The 20916-nt window shown below is 29.0% G+C and overlaps 1 protein-coding gene across 11 annotated transcripts in view; it reads left to right on the forward strand.

Moving 5' to 3' along the window:
• Eip93F (Ecdysone-induced protein 93F) overlaps positions 1-20916 on the forward strand; it is a 476497-nt gene that overhangs the window by 371865 nt on the left and 83716 nt on the right. The window contains exon 1 of one of the 11 annotated variants that reach the window (XM_024361288.2): positions 10174-10329. The exons of the other annotated variants lie outside the window; for them this stretch is intronic. The gene's annotated coding sequence lies outside the window, so the exon portion shown is untranslated. Of the gene's footprint in view, positions 1-10173; positions 10330-20916 lie in introns of those variants that run through there. 11 annotated transcript variants of the gene reach the window in all.

Consider the following 20916-nt stretch of genomic DNA (forward strand, 5'->3'; position numbering starts at 1 on the left):
GTAAATTAAATTATAATTCTTTTTTACTATTTTTATATTTATATTAGCATCTGTTAAATATGAAATTAAAAATCAGCAGAATAATTTTACATATAACATACACAATATGAAGAACTGCTCTCAGCATTAATTGTTCCCCGGCGTTTTTATTTTCTTTATTTGTACATGTTCATAGGTCCCAAACTATATTAGCGGTTTCCAAATTTTTTTCGGCACTACCCTCTTCTAGGTTAAAAAAAAATTGCAGCACCCTAGTTAGATCACAAAAAAATTCACGGAACCCTCGTTGAACTAAAAGATTAGGTACAATTATCCCTTGATTGGTCGAATAAGCAGGAAAATGAGAAACAAAACAGTGAATAGTAAATGTTTAATTATACTGTATATTTGCTATATCATTTTTAAATTATATGTTGAGAACCTAGCATTAGCCTGTTGGACCCTTGGCAAATCTTGGGGCACCCAGAATGTCGCGGCACCCAGTGTGGGAAATGCTGTCCAATATTACCTGATTTACTTAGCTTATTCTTTCAAGAAATATTATCCAAAAAAGAATAATTTAGCATATTATTTTCATAAGTTAAACAAATATTTTTCTGTTAAAAAAAATGTTGAAATTATACACTTGACTGAAAATATTATCAATGGTGGTGGTGAAAAACTCGGTTAATTGGGAATTGACTTAACTGGGTTCAAACCGTGGAGGTCTTAAGTTGTGTTAAATTGGTTAAGTCTAGTTGCTTTCCATTGATTTAGAACAACTTAAGACGTCTACACCCAGTTAACGCAATTTTTAGGCAATTGGACTTATCTACTTTTTCAAAACTACCACAAACATATATCTCATATAACATTACTAGAGAAGAAGATCTCGGGGGCATCTTCTTTTCAGACGCCTATGCGGATTATCAGGTATTCAAGGAGAATTCAGATTCGAAACAAGTGGGTTTGGGTGGTTGGGAAGTTGATCATGGAAGGATTGGTACCTGGTTCTGGCCAAATTCAGGAACATCCAATCAGGCCAACATATGGAACATTGAGGTCCTGTTGGATGACTTCATTTGTGACAAAGTAAAGAGGATTAAGGATTATACGAAAGATTTTGGACTGTGAGGATTGAATATGAGAGGAATTCGAGGGTTTAGACAAGCCCAAAAGCTCAACTCCATATAGCCAGATAGGCTGTCATATAGATCAGTCTTTTGTAATCGATTGGAAATTTAGACCGTTTGTCTAGTAAATTTTGTAATAGTCGAAATCGACGTTAGGTTTCAAAATTTTATTACAATTTAAAAAATGAAAATCATTTTTCACCGATCCCGCAACGAAATATCGTCATTTGTTTTGGAGTTAGTTGTAGGCATTGATTTTAGTGTCTTAGTAATATTTAGAAAACAATAATTCTTTAATTATTGTTTGTATTCCAAAGAGTATGATTATTTTTTATAATAATCCAAAGTGCTGAAAGTACTAAGTCACTACGGAATTTCGCCACATTTATCCCGTCTCTTCGGCAGAAGTAACAAAAACTGTTACCTTCGAGAACGACAGCTGACCGATCTCTGACCGCTAACGGTGATCTGCGGTCGCACGTCGCCTGACTAGGCGAGTTCGTCTAGTATCAGCTTACCGATTGGAATCGATTAAGTTTAATCGAAAGGTCAAGTTGAATTGAAAAACTTTTGATAACCTAAATTTTGAAACATTAATTCAGAAACTAAAATATTTAATTGACATCCCGGTCCAATAACATCTTTACAATGCCAATATAGCCATTGTGTGAAATTATTTCATAAAATGCAGTGATTGAAATTACATAGCAGCAAAATAAAAATAAAAGTTAAACCTAATTGTAACATTTGTAATACTAATAATAATACAAGGCTTAATTGAGTCTAAAACATTTGTAAATTGAGTTTAAACATAGTTGGGATCAAAACAAGTCAAATACGCTTCAAAACATTTCATAGGTCGCCTTAAAGCTGAACTTCACTTCAGAAATTTGAATTTTTTTTTTATTTCCTGTAAAAAATTTCTGATAGGATATAGGAATTATATAAAAAAGCACAGTGTTTTTATGTTATATTTATGTATTATACTTCCCTACAAGTATTGCATAAGGTTTATTTGAAAATTATTTGAAATCACTCTATTCCAAAATGAAATTTAGAAAAAAAAATAAAGTTTTTTTTTGTTTTCCCTTCCTGGTGTTTCTAGCACGGGGGGGAGAGAGGGGGGTAAGTTACGCGTTCTAACCAAAGAGGAGGGTCAAGTTTCAATCTCCATGAGTCCGCCCTGAATTGAAAGTCAACCCGCTCATGCCAAAATCGAATCAGCACCTTTGCTTGAACTGTAGTGCATCTGAAAAAAAATTTTTTTTTTAATTTTATGTTGGAAGTTTTCGAGACTGTACCATAGAATAGAGTTAGTTAGTAACAACTCTAATAGTTTTAAGAAAGTCTTTCAGGCGATCTCAGTAACCTATCTATTCTAACCATGGTGGGGAGTCAAGTTTTCATTTCGTGGAGCAGCTACTGAAATGAAAAAACGGCGATCCACCAGGTCTGTTTTGAATCGATGCTGCCGCAGTTCTCAGGTTGCAAAGCTGTGTCTCAACCACCTGTGCTACAAATGGCCCCCACCCTTAATAGCTATACGTTTGTAATTTTGGCGTTTAAATTAAACAAAAAAAATACTTTCCTCATCTGATTCTTAAATATAAAATCTTAGCAACTTTCCTCGTCCTTTAAAGCTAAATTCAAAGTACTTGAAACGATTAATGATTTTCCAGAAGCTTTAAAAATTTTCTACTTCTTCGCAGTAATTCCTTAGACAGAAAATTAAATAGCTTTCAACGAACGACGACAGATGGCACCGTATTCTTAGAAAACCATGCAGACGCGACCGCAAATATTTCTCCTCTGTACAATTCACACTTTTCAATAAATGTTTATCTATGTATTCATAGATTCTTATAATATGACAGTAAATTTATTTACATGTTAGGATATCTGTGGTTTCATGTTTCGTGCTTATATTATGTAAAACATTTCTTTAATAAAAGTAAATTCTTTAATAAAAGTCCTATTTCGCTTTAGAGTTTGAAAAAAAAAAACAGGTTTCATTTCTCTAAAAAAGATTCCCTTCAGCGTAAAATGCTGGGGACATCAGCTGATTGTATTATGTAAATTGTATATTGCTGCAAACCAATGAATTAAAATAGATATCATTAAACGTTTAAGTAAATTGTAAAATTACCAATGATTCATATAAACTGATTTTGTCAGTTCTAACATCTCTTCAAAATTTTCGTTTTAAGTTGAAATCAACTATCCACGTTCAGAGGACTTTTCAATCGATGTCACTAATATTAGCAGGAAAACATAAAAATGAGGTTGTGGCCTAGAAACGCCAACAAAAATAGAACTGGTTGTAAAATAATAGTCTATTTAATAAAATAGACTATTATTTTACAGTAATGAAGGTGCTAGATAAATAAATCAAAAACAATCATTATTGTAAAATAATAGTCTATTAATAAAAAGTATATTTCAGAAATTTATTAATACAATAAGATAAATACTTTTATAGGTTTAAACCGTTTTGTGTACAGAATAGAATAAAACTATAATTCAAGAAAACATATGAAGACTTTTCATATTTGAATCAAAACTGAAAATATCTCAAATTTTCTAAAATGTTTAGAAAAATAAATTTTAACTTGGATAAGCCTATTACTTTTTTTGTTATTTTTGTCCCCTGCTTAAACTTTATCGTGAGCAAAATTAAAACTGTTGTAATAAATTTTATTAAAAAAATTTGTTAGCTGGTTTACCCCCCTGTAATCTTCATATATTACGTACGCATTTCTTTATACACATGATTTATTAAACATTTTACAATCGGTCAGAAAGTAATAACAAGGTAATATAATAAATGCATCAGTTATCAAGATAAGTCTTATTTTTTATTGTTAATTTATATAAAGTTTTAAGCTATCCATAATTGAAAACGTAATTGCTTTATTTTACTCAAGGCGTCATTATCATAAACGTATTTAATTTTAATACTACGGAAAAAATAAATAAAAATTATTATTTAAAATATCAAGTTATAGACAAGAATTATAAAAATAAAAATAGTATCTTTATTACTAAAATTATCTGAATTCATACTTGATTACTTTTCATTATCTGTTGCTGCGTGTCAGTCATAGGACATTTAATAATTTAAAGCTAATCAGTGTTTGCGTATTGGTTGGAATCTCTTGAAATATTAATTTTCAATTATAAGTTTCAATCTAGTGAGTTCATAGGTGGGTCAGCCGAGCGTCTGAGATTTCTATGTTATAATAGAATTTTGAAAATTGAGTAACTAATGACTTCAATTAACCATAAGTTAAATTTTTCTTGTTTTTTTTTTTTTTAGGAAAATAGCATAAATTAACGGTGTTTTCCAATTTGAGACCCTTTTTAAATATTACTCAAATTAAGTATCTTAAGTCTCCTCTTTCCGTTTGGTCTTAATGTTTCAAAAGTGATATAGTACCGTCGCTCTTTGGAGATTTTAGTGGGGTAGGTCCACAAGGATTTCCTTGTCAGAAAAAAAAAAAAAAAAACATTATTCGAATAAATCAAGAAAAAAAGGGATGAAATAAAAATCATTTTTATAATTGCATAAGAAGTTACTTATGTCAAAAAAATTAACAAATATTCCAAATAACAGAACTAATCAACAAAAAAAAGAACCAGTATAATCTGTGTTGTCTGATGAGAGCAATACAATAATTCCTTTCTGGCTTCTCCCTCCCTTCTATCTTATTATTGGCCGGATAGCGGTTTTATTATTTTATTTTTATTTATTTTTCTGATTTGTCTTATGTTACAATTTAATTATTAATACAAAAATAGCCTGAAATGTTCTAAGACATAAATGTATAGATTTTGAATTGATCCCAAAAGCAGTAAACCAAAATTGAAAAGTTTTAAATGAAAAAAAAATTAACAAAATACTTCATCATCGTCATGTTTCTTACATTTTTGTAAAATTAATTTTTTCTAGTCTTCTCTCAAAGATTTATGTTAAATATAAAAAGTTGAAGGGTTCCGAGTAGAAGATTATATGCAAGTTTCATCAAAATCGTTAGAGCCGATTTGTGCTAGTTTACAAAGAAATTTATTTTTTGCCTATTTCGCAGAGGGTTCTTTGTTTAGTACTCAGACATCTACCGAAATCCCTTTAGGCCGCAATGCTATAATATAAAAATAAAAATAAAAAGAATTGACACATCCGTTCGAGAAATAATCGTAGCACAGAACAGTAATCAAATATATTTTCAATTTTTTTTTAAACTCAGGGTCCCTATTACGAAAACTGCTCATCGAAAATTTCATCAAACTACAATACACACAATCCCTACCTAGATGGAAAGAAAAGTAAAATATGATACATATAAACCGACCAAGTATAAAAGTATTTCTTTATAGTTTCCTCGCCATTTCAGATAAAATAAATTATAAGAATGAGAAAAAAAATTTCCTAGAAATGATTTATTGACGTATGATTTAGTTTCGTAAATTTATATTAATACCATTATTAAAACTTAATTTCAACCATTTCTTTTATTTTTCAACTGAGTTTATTCTACTTCTAAAAACCTGTCATTAAAAAAAAAATTAAATCTTTTTGAATTATTTTCCCCCAATTAGTTGACAGCTTCACGTATTTTCGAAAAAAATATTCTTCTATAAAAAGCCTATTTTTTACCTACTTTTTTAAAACCACATAAGCAAATGTATTTTTTAAAATTAATTTTCATGATTAATTATATTTAATGTTACTTTTTATTTAATTATACAGCTCGAATTCTAAAATTAGTCAACTAAATTAAAATGCAAAATTAGATATTAGAATCAAATATATAAATATATGCTTACCTCTTTTTTAAATTTCAAGGTTTAAAAATAAATTTGGTTTTTACAGGAAAAGCTGTTTAGTATATATTAGCCTGTCTAGAAAAAAAATGTATGGATTGATATTTAATAGAAGCAACTGATATCAGTATAAGTATTTAATCTCTACCTCGTACCATATCGGACAATTGTTCAAAATTTTATGTATTGATAGGAAGATAAATTTATTACACCCGTACGGGAAGAAGTGTTTAAAATTAATAAACCGCACATTCATTAACATTGAATTAACGGCAATGGATGTCACATTAAAGTTTGGTTACAAACAGAAACGTCACCAACATTTTTTCCTTGCTGTTGAAAACAAAAAATCCCAATGAATATTTTCGACTCTGAGGACAAAACGTTTTTTAAATACCTGCATGAATGCATATCTTTCCCTACTCAGATAGAGAAAAAACGATATATAGATTCCGAGTGAAACAGGAATTTTTTTTTAAAGATATTAATCTCATTTTAAGCTGTATTTTGATCTCGTTTTCTATAGCTACTTAAACTAACTGTGAAAAGCATAAAAGTGAATATAGAAAGTTGGTGCTGCATTGGAAAGCTATGCAGCGGACTGTGGCAAAGTCTAATAGTGACTTTAGAACGGAAGTTATCTTTGCATAACTTAGCCTTTCTTTATTATATTTTTAATACATTTAAATTAAGTAAAATGTAAACCCGAATTATTCTAACTAACTCCTGACAAAAAAAATAAACTGTTTTTTGTGAAAACCTGCACGAATAATGTCAAAAGCATTGTTAAACTTTTAAAAACTCAATATAAAGCTAGTTTGTTAACTATAGTCAGCTTTCTATATATATATATTTTTTTTTTGTTTAGAAAATAATTCAAATAACGATTATGAAATTTAACCTACCATTGACTATATAATGTTCGAGTTATGAGCCAGTATATATGTATTTTTATTTTATAAGTGAAAAGATAATTTTTTTTTTTGTTAATTATTTTAAGCCATCAACCTCCTATGAGTCATTATTGCTTTAATTTTCGAATTATAGGATAGACATAATTCTTAACTTTTAGGCTGTACCATCGGTCTGACGCTGAGCGGGGGCAAAAGCCCGGATTCATAGATAGGATTCACTATTATATTGCAATATACAACTATTGTGACATTTGGATTTTATTTAATTGGTAAAATATGATTAATTTTTTTGGCAAAGATTGGAGTGATTGAGAAAGTCAAAAAGTTTATCAATCATTCCATCAATCAATGCCGCTTGTTATCCGGTAAAATGGAATGGAGTTCTAATTATAAATCAAATAAAGGCTTGAGGGAATCGTATACTCGGTAGTCAGTTAAAATGTTTAACGGTACGACGCATTCCGTAAATTCTGACATACTGTAGAAGTATCACGAATTATTTGAAAATCGTTGGTGAGGTACGTATGATCTATACGAAGGAGCATCAAAATTATCTCTGCTCACATTAGATGATATCCAACCGGAGACGTCACTTCTGATTTCCTTTAATTTATTATCAGTAACCATTGCCCACACGTGTTTCCATTCCAATTTTTTTAATTTTTTTTATTGTCTTTCTCAAATAAATGTTATTTTTTAGCTATATACAAATGAATAAATTGTTTTAATTAAAAAATAACTTATTGCAATGAATTTTCGTAGTATTGTAGAATATATTATCATATTTATTTTTATCATGCTCAATATGATAACTTACTTGATATAGGTGGTATTAATAGTGATTATAATTTTTTGTTTATCAAGATTAACGGAATTAATTTGTAAATAAATAAAATATTTTTAGAAGACTTTTTCCCATCATTTTTGGTATTGTAAGATCATAAGAAACTTCTACCAAAACACTTCATATTTTCCCTCTACATAACGTCTAATCAACCGCCGTTTAGATTCAATAAGGCAGACAGTAATGACGAGTTCCGAGGATCATTGTCAGGTTTTTCGAGACTTGTGCCAAATCTAAAAATAATCGCCCCCATAGTTTTGGAAAAAATGATTTAGGCCATTGTGAAAAGAATATTAAGAACTGAATTCTCACTTGTATTATACACCAACATCATTTAACCCACCTGTAAAACGAAGGGAGATATAATCTCTTTCAGTTTAATCGTTGGCTATTTTAGAAATAATAACACTGCGAATACCGCAAACAAGTCAAGGACGGACTTCACTCTTCTGGGTTATTATTATTACGGAGAAGCTAATCTTAGAACTTGAGAATGTTTCTGTCGTGCAAAGTACTCTCGGACTTGTCGAATATTTTTTATAAATATAAATAAATTAATATTTTTATAAATAAAGAATTATAAACAACTGTTGTACTAATATCCTTATTGAAATTCTAAATTTCTATATATGTACATTATTTTTAAAAATGTATTTGGATAAGGTGAAGGAACTTTCTACGTAGTTTTTTAAAATAAAAATACCTTTATTTCAATTTTAGATAGAATTTTGCTAACACATTTTCAGGTATTATGTCTATAATTATAACATTCTGTTTTAACAATATATTAACAAATTTTAGATTCAAATAAAACTCTCAGAATATGTCACCTTGCATTTAGGGACGCGAAGATCGTGCACAATGGGGCGTGGGTCCCAGAGCACTCTGTTGGGAACATTGTGGGTTCGATTTACACTTTGGGTAGTTAATATTTATTTCTTGGTGGTCCCGAGAAATGGATCTTGACACTGCCACCCTGGTTAATACAGAATGGCTACTTTTAAGTACCAGAATTCGGCAAAAAGGACCACTATGCTCACTTGCCGGGAAAATTTTCTCATTAATGCTAATGATTTATATACTCTAACAATCTTATTTTTAAACAATGCTATCCATTGATGCTACCTTCAAAATCTCATCATAGCACATTGTAATGTTCTATTAAGATTATTATAATTATTATTCTACAACATTGGGCTACACCTGATTTCCGGATAAAATGCCTTCTTACGGCTGAATGATGAGAAAAAGAAGTTCAAATAAATAATAATCTTACATGATTAATTTTAAATTCATTTTCTTATCAGCCTATAGAAAGGGTGTTGGTTTCAGAAATCATATGTAGACCAATGTTGTACCTCATGAAACAAAGTTGTACTAAACCCATAATTAGGTTCTTAAATTATACATTAATTTATAATAATAAAATGCTTAGCGAACACAAACCTTTGGTGGTGAACAAACCAATCACTTTCTACAGACATCTACCCATGACGCAAGCTCCCACTTACGTTTTGGTCTACCCCTCGGATATTTATTAATTAAGGTAGTTGGATTAGTGTTTAAAGACTTCTTAAGGATATGTTTGTTACTAAACCCTACAATCTTACAAGTCCATCTTATTCGCCCTGATGCTGTCAACTGAATTATATTTACCGAATGAAGTTTACGGAATTCAACGTTGTGTAGTCTTTTGAACTCTCCGATCAACTTATCCTTCTTCGATCTTAACATTTTATGCAATACCTTATTTTCAAAAACCTTAAGACATAGTTCTTCCCTTAATATGCGAGGCCACGTTTCGTTTTGTATAATGAAGTTGAAAGGATAATATTTTTGTAAATTTCAGCTTTTTTCAGGATAAAAGGTATGAGCTAATCCATGTCGAGATTAAAAGTAAAGAGTATTTTTAATCTTTATTTCCTCATCAATTACGTTTTTTTCTAGTTTCTGTTGAATACTTAAACTTCCCTACCTGTTGAAATTTAACCAACCAAGTTTTGCCGTTGATACTGCTAATCTTAGATAATAAATTTTGTGAACCAAAAATTTCGAAACCAATTTCCTCAATAGCTTTTATCAAAGGAGTAGTATTTAGTTTAATAGTTTCCTCTTCATCATCTAATAGTGCCAAATGTACATTAATTTATACTATTATGTTATTTATAGGCGAGAATATGTCGGAATGTAAATTTAATTTCATTTCATATAAAGATATAAACCATTTTTTGGACGTTGTTTTATGATATAGATTATACATTATAGTACCTGTGCAATTACCCGTTACGATTACCTATAACTTGTACTCCATCCAGGTCTTGGTTCTTTGGCGGACAGTTGCTGCCCATAAATAAATCATAGAGCCGAACACCGCAGACCATTTGGCCGGCGGAGTGGGCAGTCATAAGGTATGATTTGAGCCGGTACACAGAGGGTATGACTCCACCTGGTGCCATATGTCCGACCGCTAGTAGCAGCTACAACAGGTTGGAAAAAAATAGTTAATGATAGCCGTAAGGACCCTAGTTCGCGGGATTATCGGTGTCGTGAAAATCAAGATTTGAGGGTCTGTACTCCGGGCGAGCTCTTGAGTGGAGGATGTCTTCGTTTGGTAGAGGGGTCGTTGAGGATCATAAAGGTACTCTATTCATTTCAAATAAGTTCATAATATATGTTTATCAGTAATATTTTATTTCCATGAAAATATTATTGTCGTATTTAAACCAGATATAATAGACTTCTGCTCTAAGTTGAAGTTCGTTGGAGGTGGGTGTGGATATATGTTACCTCGGAGCATGGTGTTAAGGAATATTTAATATATATTTGTTTCCTGTTACACTTCAGAACCTCCAGCACCCAATTTCGGAACTCTCATTTAGAATTAGTTATTTATGGTTTTTTTCTAGGTAATAAAATATTGTAAAAGTAGGAGGGAGTTAGAATTTCAGTCAAGATTTCGTTCAATGCACATTTTATTTTTCAGTATTTAAGAATTTTAAAACATCGCGCATCTCTTCAGCCCCTAGTATGGCAGTTGATATGATAGAGAACTGATCTACGTTCTAAAGTTTTGCGTACTCCTAATAAAATCTAGATTGCTTGTTGCTATTTTTATTGTGAATAAAATTGACGATAGAGAAGATTCCTTTAGAGTACCCAATCTTTTTCCCAATTCAACCACTTCTTCACAGTTTTTAAGGATTTGTAAAGTGTTAAGTAGTTCTAGTCTTTTCAAATAGCGTTAGGAAGTGAAAATATTAAGTATTAGAAGCACTACTTTTGTCTGTGTTTAATAGCTTTTTCTCTGATTCTCCGTTATTTTTTCGCAGTCCTAAAGTATTAATGAAACGATAAAAGTCATTTTTTATCTGTTTTCCAAAACAAAATTGCAATACTTACAATTAGTAAATTGTCCTAACTTAAGTATATACCGATATGTACTTTTCTGGTGTTTATGAGATTTTAGTCTCTTGAATTTTATAAGAAATTAATTAAATTTCATGTGAGTGTAGTTTCAATTGTTAATGTAATTATGACTAATAATCATAATCTGTACGATATTCACAGATTATTTTAACCTTATCCAGCTAATTGAGAACTTCACATCCTACAAATATTTGGGGGGGGGGAGGGAAGTAATTTTTCAGTTAACATAATTTTCAAAAATGATTGGGAAATAAGAACTTAGTGATGAGTTTCTGCTGTTCAGGCTATTTTATATTATTTTATAACAGAATAAGATAAATCGAGGGGGACGGGAAGGAAAGTGGATCAAGTACTGAGCCAGATACAAGTGTACATAATTTAAATAAACAATTATTTATTTAATATTAACCTGAAGGACTGTAAAGTGGAGGAAGGAATTGGATACGATGGTTCAATTTCTAATAGTGTATGAAGGAATGGGATTTAGAACGATTGTGTTAGATCAATCCTTAATAATTAGCTTATTATAATTTGTTAACAACTATATTTAGAAGTAAAGCAAGTTATATTTAAAGAAAACTATCAACAAAAAATAAATCAATCATTATTGACAAATTTTTTGATCGAATTATAACCGGAAGTCTTGCTATTTTCCGTCCAGAAGAAAAAAAATTGCTGCTACCACAAAAAATATAGAACACGACAAGGAACAGAAAATTACATATTGTCTACGTAAGTACGGTACAAATAACTACTCTGTGACAAGTAAAATGAAAGAAAACACGCTCTAGCGATTGCTACAACAAACAATAAATCGAGGAGGTAGCTTGCGCATTCTTTAATTTTTAAAATTATCAGATTGCTCAATTGTCGAAATAAAATATAGAAGTGAGTACGGGCATATTCGATGCATTGCAAACCACGGTATTTTTCTGGGATGAGTGAATATTATAGTAGCGATAATGTTAGGGAAGGATTTCCTTGTGAGGTAATGAGACGTTCCTAGGTCAAGCAGACTGTTTATTTTATGATGTATTTACTAGTAGGTACCTAGCAGACTAGAATATAGCTTTATTGAACGACATGTCGCTCTTTTGCTTTAGTAATGGCACACATTATAATTTTATTATTATTTTTTATACTTGATTTGACGTATTCCTTAAATTTTACAGAAAATCGGGCTTACTTTTCGACAGCCTTACTAACTTTGGGACAGTCTGTAGGAGGACTCTAGTAAAAAAAGGGAGGACTCCCGTCTACGGTATTAGGTTCAGAATACGTCCAATTAAAAATTAAATTGAATTCTGCCATTATTAAACTTAAGTACCGATAGGTAGTTATCAATAATAATTTAATATTCTCAATTTTACTATGCTTAAAAGTAATTTTTTAAAAATTTTGTAATATATAGAGGGTGTGCGGGTAGCCCCGGAGTAAGGCGCGTGGCTACCAACTCTAAGAATCCGACTTTGAATCCGTCTGAGCAGAAAATTGTTTTCTGTTACACTGTAGCCGTTAGTCAACTCTAGGGATTCTGGAGCCTTTCTGGGGTCCACCCAGCCTCTTCAATTGGGTACCCATAATTGGGTAAAAATCTGAAGGTCGAGCGTGATTCTTACCAAATTACCTTCTTGCACAACCGTTGGTCTAGTAACAGTTCTTCCTTAGAAAGTACTGAACCCTACATGGGTTGTAACGGCACAGTTTCAATTTTTTTTAATTTAATAATATATAGAATCCTTACAGTCCAAAATTCTTAATGCTCCTAACTTTGTCACAAATCAAGTCATCCATCAGGACCTCAATGTTCCATATGTTGGCAATTTGGCCAGAACCAGATACCATTCCTTCCATAATAAACTTCTCAACCACCCAAATCCATTTGTTTCTAGCCTCGCTTCTCCTTCATTACCCAATAATCCTCCTAGGCATCTGAAAAGAAGATGGCCTCGAGATCTTCTCCTCTAGAAATGTTATTGGAGTTCTATCAGTGGGTAGATTCTCCACATGTTTTTATCATGTCACTATGTCACCTACAGCAAATTTACTTGTTGTATATATGTGTATACAGTTGTAAATAACAATAAATAAATTATTAAATAAAAAAAATAATATATAGAAAAATCAGACATTAGAGTTTCGGACCAAAAAATCTCCCTTCATTCTTGATTTTTGTTTATTTTAAATTCGAAATCCTAACCTATAAATTATTATATACCTACCAATAAAATAAAGTTTTTAAGAATAATACTAATTTTAATAAAGTTTTTCCTCCTCCTTTATACTTATAAAAATCGTATTTATTTTTCTACGACTACGTCTTTTCGTTATTAAAACCTTACTCATTTTCATTTGTTAAACTTAATGTGTAATTTCATTTACATACCAACCATTTCTCTACTTTCTCATCTTATCATTCTGCAGTATAGTTTACGAATAAATGGATTTGCATATCAATGTAGCAGTTTCCTGGGGAAACAAAACCTTATAATTTCATACACAGTTCATTCATAAATCGGAAAACGTCCCGGACCTAAAACTGCCCATTGTTTAATCTAATTCATGTTATTAGACAATATTCACTTTGACAAATCATAAATCGTCATTTTATATACTCTATGTAATTAATTCATCTCTGCAGTACTTATGCAATTTTTACAGCAGTAAATTTACTACCTCAGTAAAGAGAATAATTGAATAATGAATTGACCCGGGAATATGAGCCAATAAATAAGTATTTTAAACTTCGACACATTAAATTAAGGTTTCCTTAATGGTCTAAACGCCGGAGCATTGGTGAAAGATAAAGATATCTGAAAGAAAGGATCGGAAGAAGTTTTCGTCTTAAATTATATTTTTATTTTATACGAATTTAATCTAGATCTGAAAAACATTTATATTTTTAGCATTTAAGAATTTATGTATAGTTAAGAATATGTATATATAAATGTATCACTGTTAATCTAAGGGTTACCATGTTAAAATTAAAAATGCATGAAAATTCTCGGATACATTTTATTGGAAGGTTCTACAAACTGTCATGGTCAAATATCAAATTTTTCGTATACCACTTTCAAAAAATTAAAGAAAAAAATTCCCACCTTTTAGTCCCCTCAGTCTAGAAAATGCATTTTCGGCCATTGGTCCTAGTGGCATGACTAACCCGTGGACCGATTTCGTTCTTTTTTTTTTAAGGGTAAAGAACTCTAATGCTTGTGGTACAGGATGGCACCGTGCGACCAATAGACGCTGCGCAGTAGGACTACAAGTATAAAAAACGTATGTTTTTTTTTTTTAATTTTTCCGACATTTCGCCAAAAAATGCTCTAATGATTTTTATGAAACTTGATAATGTTCTAATCAGTTTAAACTTCTGCCGCAAGTCCTTTCCTTTGCCTAATTATATGTATTATTTCACTGAGAAAAAAAATATGAAGAAAAGTAATTTTGTCATAACTCAAAAAATATACATTTTATTGAAAATCCTAAAATATCAGATCAAAGAAAATTAGGTTTTTTATAAAAAACACAAATCACATAAATATGACTAGTATTAGAATACATACGGCATTGAAAAACTCGAAAATCATACATTTTTTAAAACATTCAAGACACTCATTTGAAACATACTTAGATGTAAAAAAACTTTGTCGACGCTCATTTAAAACATAGATATCAATAAAAAAAAAATAATTGAACCTATTTTAACGGAAACAGTAAAAAATCACTTTTTATTTATTTATTTGTTAAAGAACATAAATTCTAGTACAAATAATTTAAAATATTTACAAAATATGTCTTTTGTTGTTTCCCGCACTTCATAATAAAGCTTGCATTTTAAACTATTATTATAATAAACATAGGTTATCTGATATTAGAAACATAATTTTAAACATAATTAAAGCAACGTAACCGGGTCAAAACCCAAATGATTGAAAAGCACTGATAATAACCAATTGGTAAGGGATGGTATTATTTCAGGAGTAGAGTAGATAATCGCAACAGATGATAAAAGTAAATATATATGATTCACTTTCTTGATTCTGTCTATATTGAGAATGTTCTCTACATTAACATAAGGTGGTAAATCAGATATATATTGCTGCAGGTACATTGTATGATTAATTCTATATACATTGTATGATTAATTCTATATACATTGTATGATTAATTCTATATACCATACATTGTATGATGGGCACTGGAGAAGAAGATGGTGTATTATATATATTGTTTACATACACTGCAGATTTCTTCATCTTGTATAATGTACGATTTATTTTGCAGATGTATATTTATGGCGTATGGGTTCGAGATTCTTAAACGGCTGACAACTCCCGTTTTGTGCATACAAGTATTAAAATTTAAATACTCTTCACGAGAAAAATCTAGACGGCCCAGGGTTCTGTAGCAAAGCGAAATAATGCTATCCGGCAATTGGGTATTGTGTACGTTAAAAAAATTAGCAATTAATTGAATCTATATATCAATTAAATATAAAACGGAAACTTTATCTATAAACATATTTTCTTGAATGATATGTGTACACCTTACACCTTAGTTATATGTATTTTAAAGGAAAGAGTCAAATATAAAACTTTTTATAAGAAAGACTTGTTGAATTTTAAAAACAATTTCATTAATGTATTTGACTCATACTAAATCGTGTCGAGAGCAAATGTTGAATACATTGCTCACTTACCATTCTCTCTCCTTGAACTATTAGCATATGTTCAATTCACCTAGGGAATGTCTTTAGGGCATTTAATTTACCATGTGTTAATTAATGAATTAAAATTAATAGGCGTATTAAATAATTTTTCAAATGGTTCTAGGTTTATTTATAATTTAACAAACTCAAAATAAAAAATCCTATTTATTATTAATGATTATTGATGTCACATATAGTATATTTTTTAGATTTTTTTTAAGTTGGTGAGTGATTATCAATTACCTTAGTCAAATAATTAAGTATTTATAAAAGATTAATTTTTTCTTTTTTTTATCAAATTTTTTATTGATATAACTTTTTTAATATAGTTTATTTAAGTCTTTTAGGTACAAGAATAAAACCTTAATTTTTAATACATGAAACCAAGTAATTCATTTTTCTTTCTCAGATATTGTTACGGCCTTATAACTTAAATTCTTATTTGATTAATTTCGCATTAATGAGATAGTCTTTTCAACATCATGGAAGGACCGTCCATTTTTTTAATTTTTGAAAAATTTCCAAATTTTTTTCTTCTCTAACTATTTGTATGAATAATTTTGAATATATTTATACTTTTTATTTTATCCTATATTATTTTTGTGTAATTTCTACAAGAAATTTTATCAATCTTTTTTTATTCTTTGATATAATTAGTAAAATAGATCTTTAAAAATTTAAACACGAAAAATAAGTAGTTTTTCACACAGATATGGCGAAAAAATAGCTAATGTATAATAAGCAAGTAGAGTACATGGTTCAGCTTAGAATGAACAATGGAATAAATAATAATGTACAGTGTCCAAAGGTAATTGAATATAAAATTTAAATAAATAAATAAATATGTAATGACAGTTATTATTCTTAAACATTTTTTGGTTACTGTTTCAAAAAAGACCAAATTATTAGTAGAAATTACACAAAAATTATCTAGAAAGAAATAATGAGTAAAATAAGTACGAAAAATTATCGATAAAAAAGTAATAGCAAAGCAGAAAATATTTGGCCATTTTTCAAAACATAAAAAGTAATAAAAACTTTGTAACTATTTTTAGAATTGGAGCCTGAAGATGGACGGACAGTCCGAAACGTTAAAAATACTATCTAATTTATGTGAAATTAATAAAATAAGAATTTAAGTTATAAGGCTATAGTTATTTTCCCAGGAAGAAAAAAATATTGAGTGTCTTAGAATAAATAACTAATTAAACATTCAACGATATTACTTCTTTGTTGTTTTTATTTTTGATGATTTTTTTTTTTTTCTGTGTTACAAATATAGATTAAAAAAATAAAGACTATATGAAATATTCTATTAAGAGGACAGATATATTTCTAAAGTTGATTCAAACATTTTTAAATTATAAAGTAATGTTTAAATTCCACTTTAAAAAATTTAGGTCTCACAGTAAATTTGTTTATTTAAAATAAAATAAAATGGTTTCATTAGTCTATAATTTAAAAGTTGTGTTAACAATTTAAAAATCCATTATTCAAGCTTCATGCTGCGCTGTTCGACATCACTCGGGTCGAAAGTCCGTCCAATTGTTCATGTGATATTGAAAAATACATAATTAAGTTTTAATTATTTTTAAATGCTTCAGTACTTTTACCATGATTTATATCATTATTTCAGTATTGAAGTTGTTAGAAAACATTGAAAATCTCTTATAAATTAAATAAGTAACAATCAATAAAATTAAGGATTTGTGGCATTTATAAGTATAAAGGTAAAAAAAAAAAAAAAACTGAAATCAAAGATAAAATTAATTTTTTTACTAAAAAAAAATAAATGAAACTAAAGATCTCATGGCCTAAATTATTTATATGTATATATATTTTGTTTCAATTATATTATGTAATTAATACTATTATGTAAATAGTTACTAGATATTATGTAAATAGTTTTAGAACTATCATGAAAATTGTTCCTTTTTAATAATGAAGTTGTTGTTGTTGTTGATTGTTGCTTAAAGGCGTAAAACCCTCTGGTCATCAACGCCTATGGGATGATAAAAGTAAAAAATAAATCCATCAAAATCGAAGAGGAGTTATAATTTATAAACAAGGCGATGTGCTTTTAAAAATTCATTTCAATTACTATTGTAATTTTAGCTTCCTCATCTGCGAGAGTTTCGGATAAATTTGGGGTCAGTCCTATCCTGTTTATTGTTGGCAAATAGTGAGTACACTCTTCGAAAATATGTCTAATCGTAAGACATAATGAAGTTATTAGTTATTTTATTATATTTATTCAGTTTTAAATCTAGTGCTTACTTTTAAGTTACTTATATTTCATGTAATTATGAATTTTTATATTATATATAAAAATTTAATTATGTAATGATATTATGACTGTTTGCTCAAAAAAAAAATAGTGAGAATTTTATGCTAATATACATGCTGTTAAGGTGATTTGATATAGTAAAAAGAATAATATGTAGTAGTAAATCATTAAAATGTACCAGAAAGTAATATATATTATAACATATCTATATTATTATTATTAAAGAGTGGATAATAAATAAATAATTGATAATACACAATGAAAGAAAATGAAAGTATAATAACCACAACTGAGAAAGGTTATATTCAAACAGCAATTTAGTTAAATATTAAAAAATTAAAACAAAATATACAAACTAACGAAAAGTTACAAAATTAAACAAAAAATGTTTTAAAAATTTAACAAAATAGGTTACAAAATTAAACAAAAAAATAATAAATATAAAAGAAAAGTAATAGAGAAACATAGAGGAAATAAAAATGAAAATCTGAGGAAGGTTTAAATAAGAAAAACGGCTGATATGCAAACACTGGAAAACTAACACCACAAATAATCAAAAAATTGACTAGTTTACTTTTTGTTTTAATTGATTTATATTGACTAGTCATAATTGAGCGACCAGGCTTGGAAATAAAACATTTCTCTTATATTTTATTAAAAAATATATCTTATTATTCAATAACACTGAAGTTTTAATAACAATAAGAAAACTAATATTTACATCTAAAATCGGCAATAAAGATGTCATTTACCCCCATCTGTCATCCTAGAGTCAAAATGTTGTTCAAGTTTATCGGTTTTTTTATATTGTTAACCTGTTAACCTGGTTTTTATGAAATTTCACCAGAAAAGGATTATGTAGTTTGGTACCTGGTTGGTCTCATGTAGTTTATATCAGATTTCGTCCACTAACTACTTCTGCTTACGCATGCACAAAAGTTCTTTCCTCTGCCTATCTATATTTCGAAAACGGTTTGGCCGATTTGCACCAAATTTGGAGGGAAGTAGGAGGTTATTATAATTATTATAATGAGTTTCAATTTCTTCATATTTAGTCTAATACTTTCTCTTAGTGAAGTGTAAAAGTATATTTATTGACACGTATGTTTCAAATGAGGCTCCTCCCTTGGAGATATTATTCTCAAAACCCAACTCAAAATAATTAAGAAATAAAAATAATATTTACCAACCAAATATAATAATAAGGCAAGTAGGTAGTAACCAAAATTGTTACAATACATTTTCATATGCTGTTATAAAAATATTTCCTTAAAGATTATAATTATTGCAATATTATGGATAGGAAAAAAACGCACTTAGGCATGTTGAAGAGGCTATAATGACCTAATGCACTTTTTAAACATTGTTAATATTTTTTTTTTCTTTTAGTTAAAATATATTTTGACTTATCATAAATATTTTATTTTCCCATCATAAATTTATTCCTTATGAAATTATCAATCTTATGACAGTAAATGTTCTCATTTCCCTAATTGTTGAGCAGGTTGAGGTTTTAGAATCCTATCAAAGCTTGGCTGAAGAATTTCATTTCTCTCAATACAGTTCGATCTCTACTTCCTAAAAATCCTTTCATGATAAAACTTTTTAAAAGATATTGGCGTGCTTGATATAGCTTTGAGACTAATATAGAATGCATGGCCATATTGCATTCCGACGTAACGTGACAAGCTGATAGCTGCAATTCCTGAGGTCGATCTGCGGGTCCAATAGGGACTAACAATTGGTTTTACTTCCACCAATTTCGGATTTGTAAAAATATCCAAGCAAGAGAAAATAATTGTGGTCCTTGATACACAGCTATAGGCTGAAACCCGAAAATATATATTACAAATATGCACACGTTATATATAGTAATATTTGACCCAATGTGTCATTTGAATACACTGATTTGATTTAAATATAATATAACAACATTTAGAAAGAATATGTTTGTAATGTACCAGCCAGGTTGGAAAATCGCATTAATAATTTTGTTTATATCACAGCTTTTATATAATTGATTATTCAGTTTATAGCTGTATAATTTTTATATTTTTATTGACATCGATCAAACATTACAATTACAACTGGAGTGGTCTAAGGTCCATCAGACCTTTCTGAAATGTTTAAAATTGGTATATAAACTCTATAAAGCTATATTATTTGCTTTTTATCAATTTCAATAATTTTTTTTAGGTTAAAAACTTCCAAAAATTGAATATATTTTTTTCTTTTTTCTTTTACAACGTTCCGGGACTACTGCCCCATATTCATGAACCTTGATAAACCTCATTTTTGCCAAACTTTTAATTTCAATAAGAAAATCATGCCATCTATTTAAAAAAAACTTTTTTTTCAGCTATGTTTTTTTAGTTGATGACATGATTTCCTTATTGAAATTGAAATTTTGACAAAAATGAGGTTAATCAAGGTACATGAATATAGGGCATTAGCCCCGAAACGTTGTAAAACAAAAAATAAATTGAAATTGACTTCCCAGACTTTCTAAAAAGAAAATCGTTGCTTTTTATATTCTATTAAAAGATTTTCATTTTCGAAGGTTCTTCCATAATAATATTCATAATATAATATTTTCCTGAGAGGAAGAGGAAGTTCTCACTTCTTTCATACTTCAAATACTTTTTATTAATTTCATATTTATTGTAAAAGTTTCCTTTACAACCTTTTAAAACATTCGTCCATTATCAGACATTTTCTCTAAAAAATAGTAAAGAATTTGCTATTTATATCTATTAATTATTTTCATCTGTATAATTTATTACTTTAATCATTCTATATAT

Source organism: Halyomorpha halys, unplaced genomic scaffold (genome assembly GCF_000696795.3).
Source record: "Halyomorpha halys isolate HHAL.00 unplaced genomic scaffold, Hhal_1.1 Scaffold397.1, whole genome shotgun sequence".
Classification (NCBI taxonomy): Eukaryota; Metazoa; Arthropoda; class Insecta; order Hemiptera; family Pentatomidae; genus Halyomorpha; species Halyomorpha halys.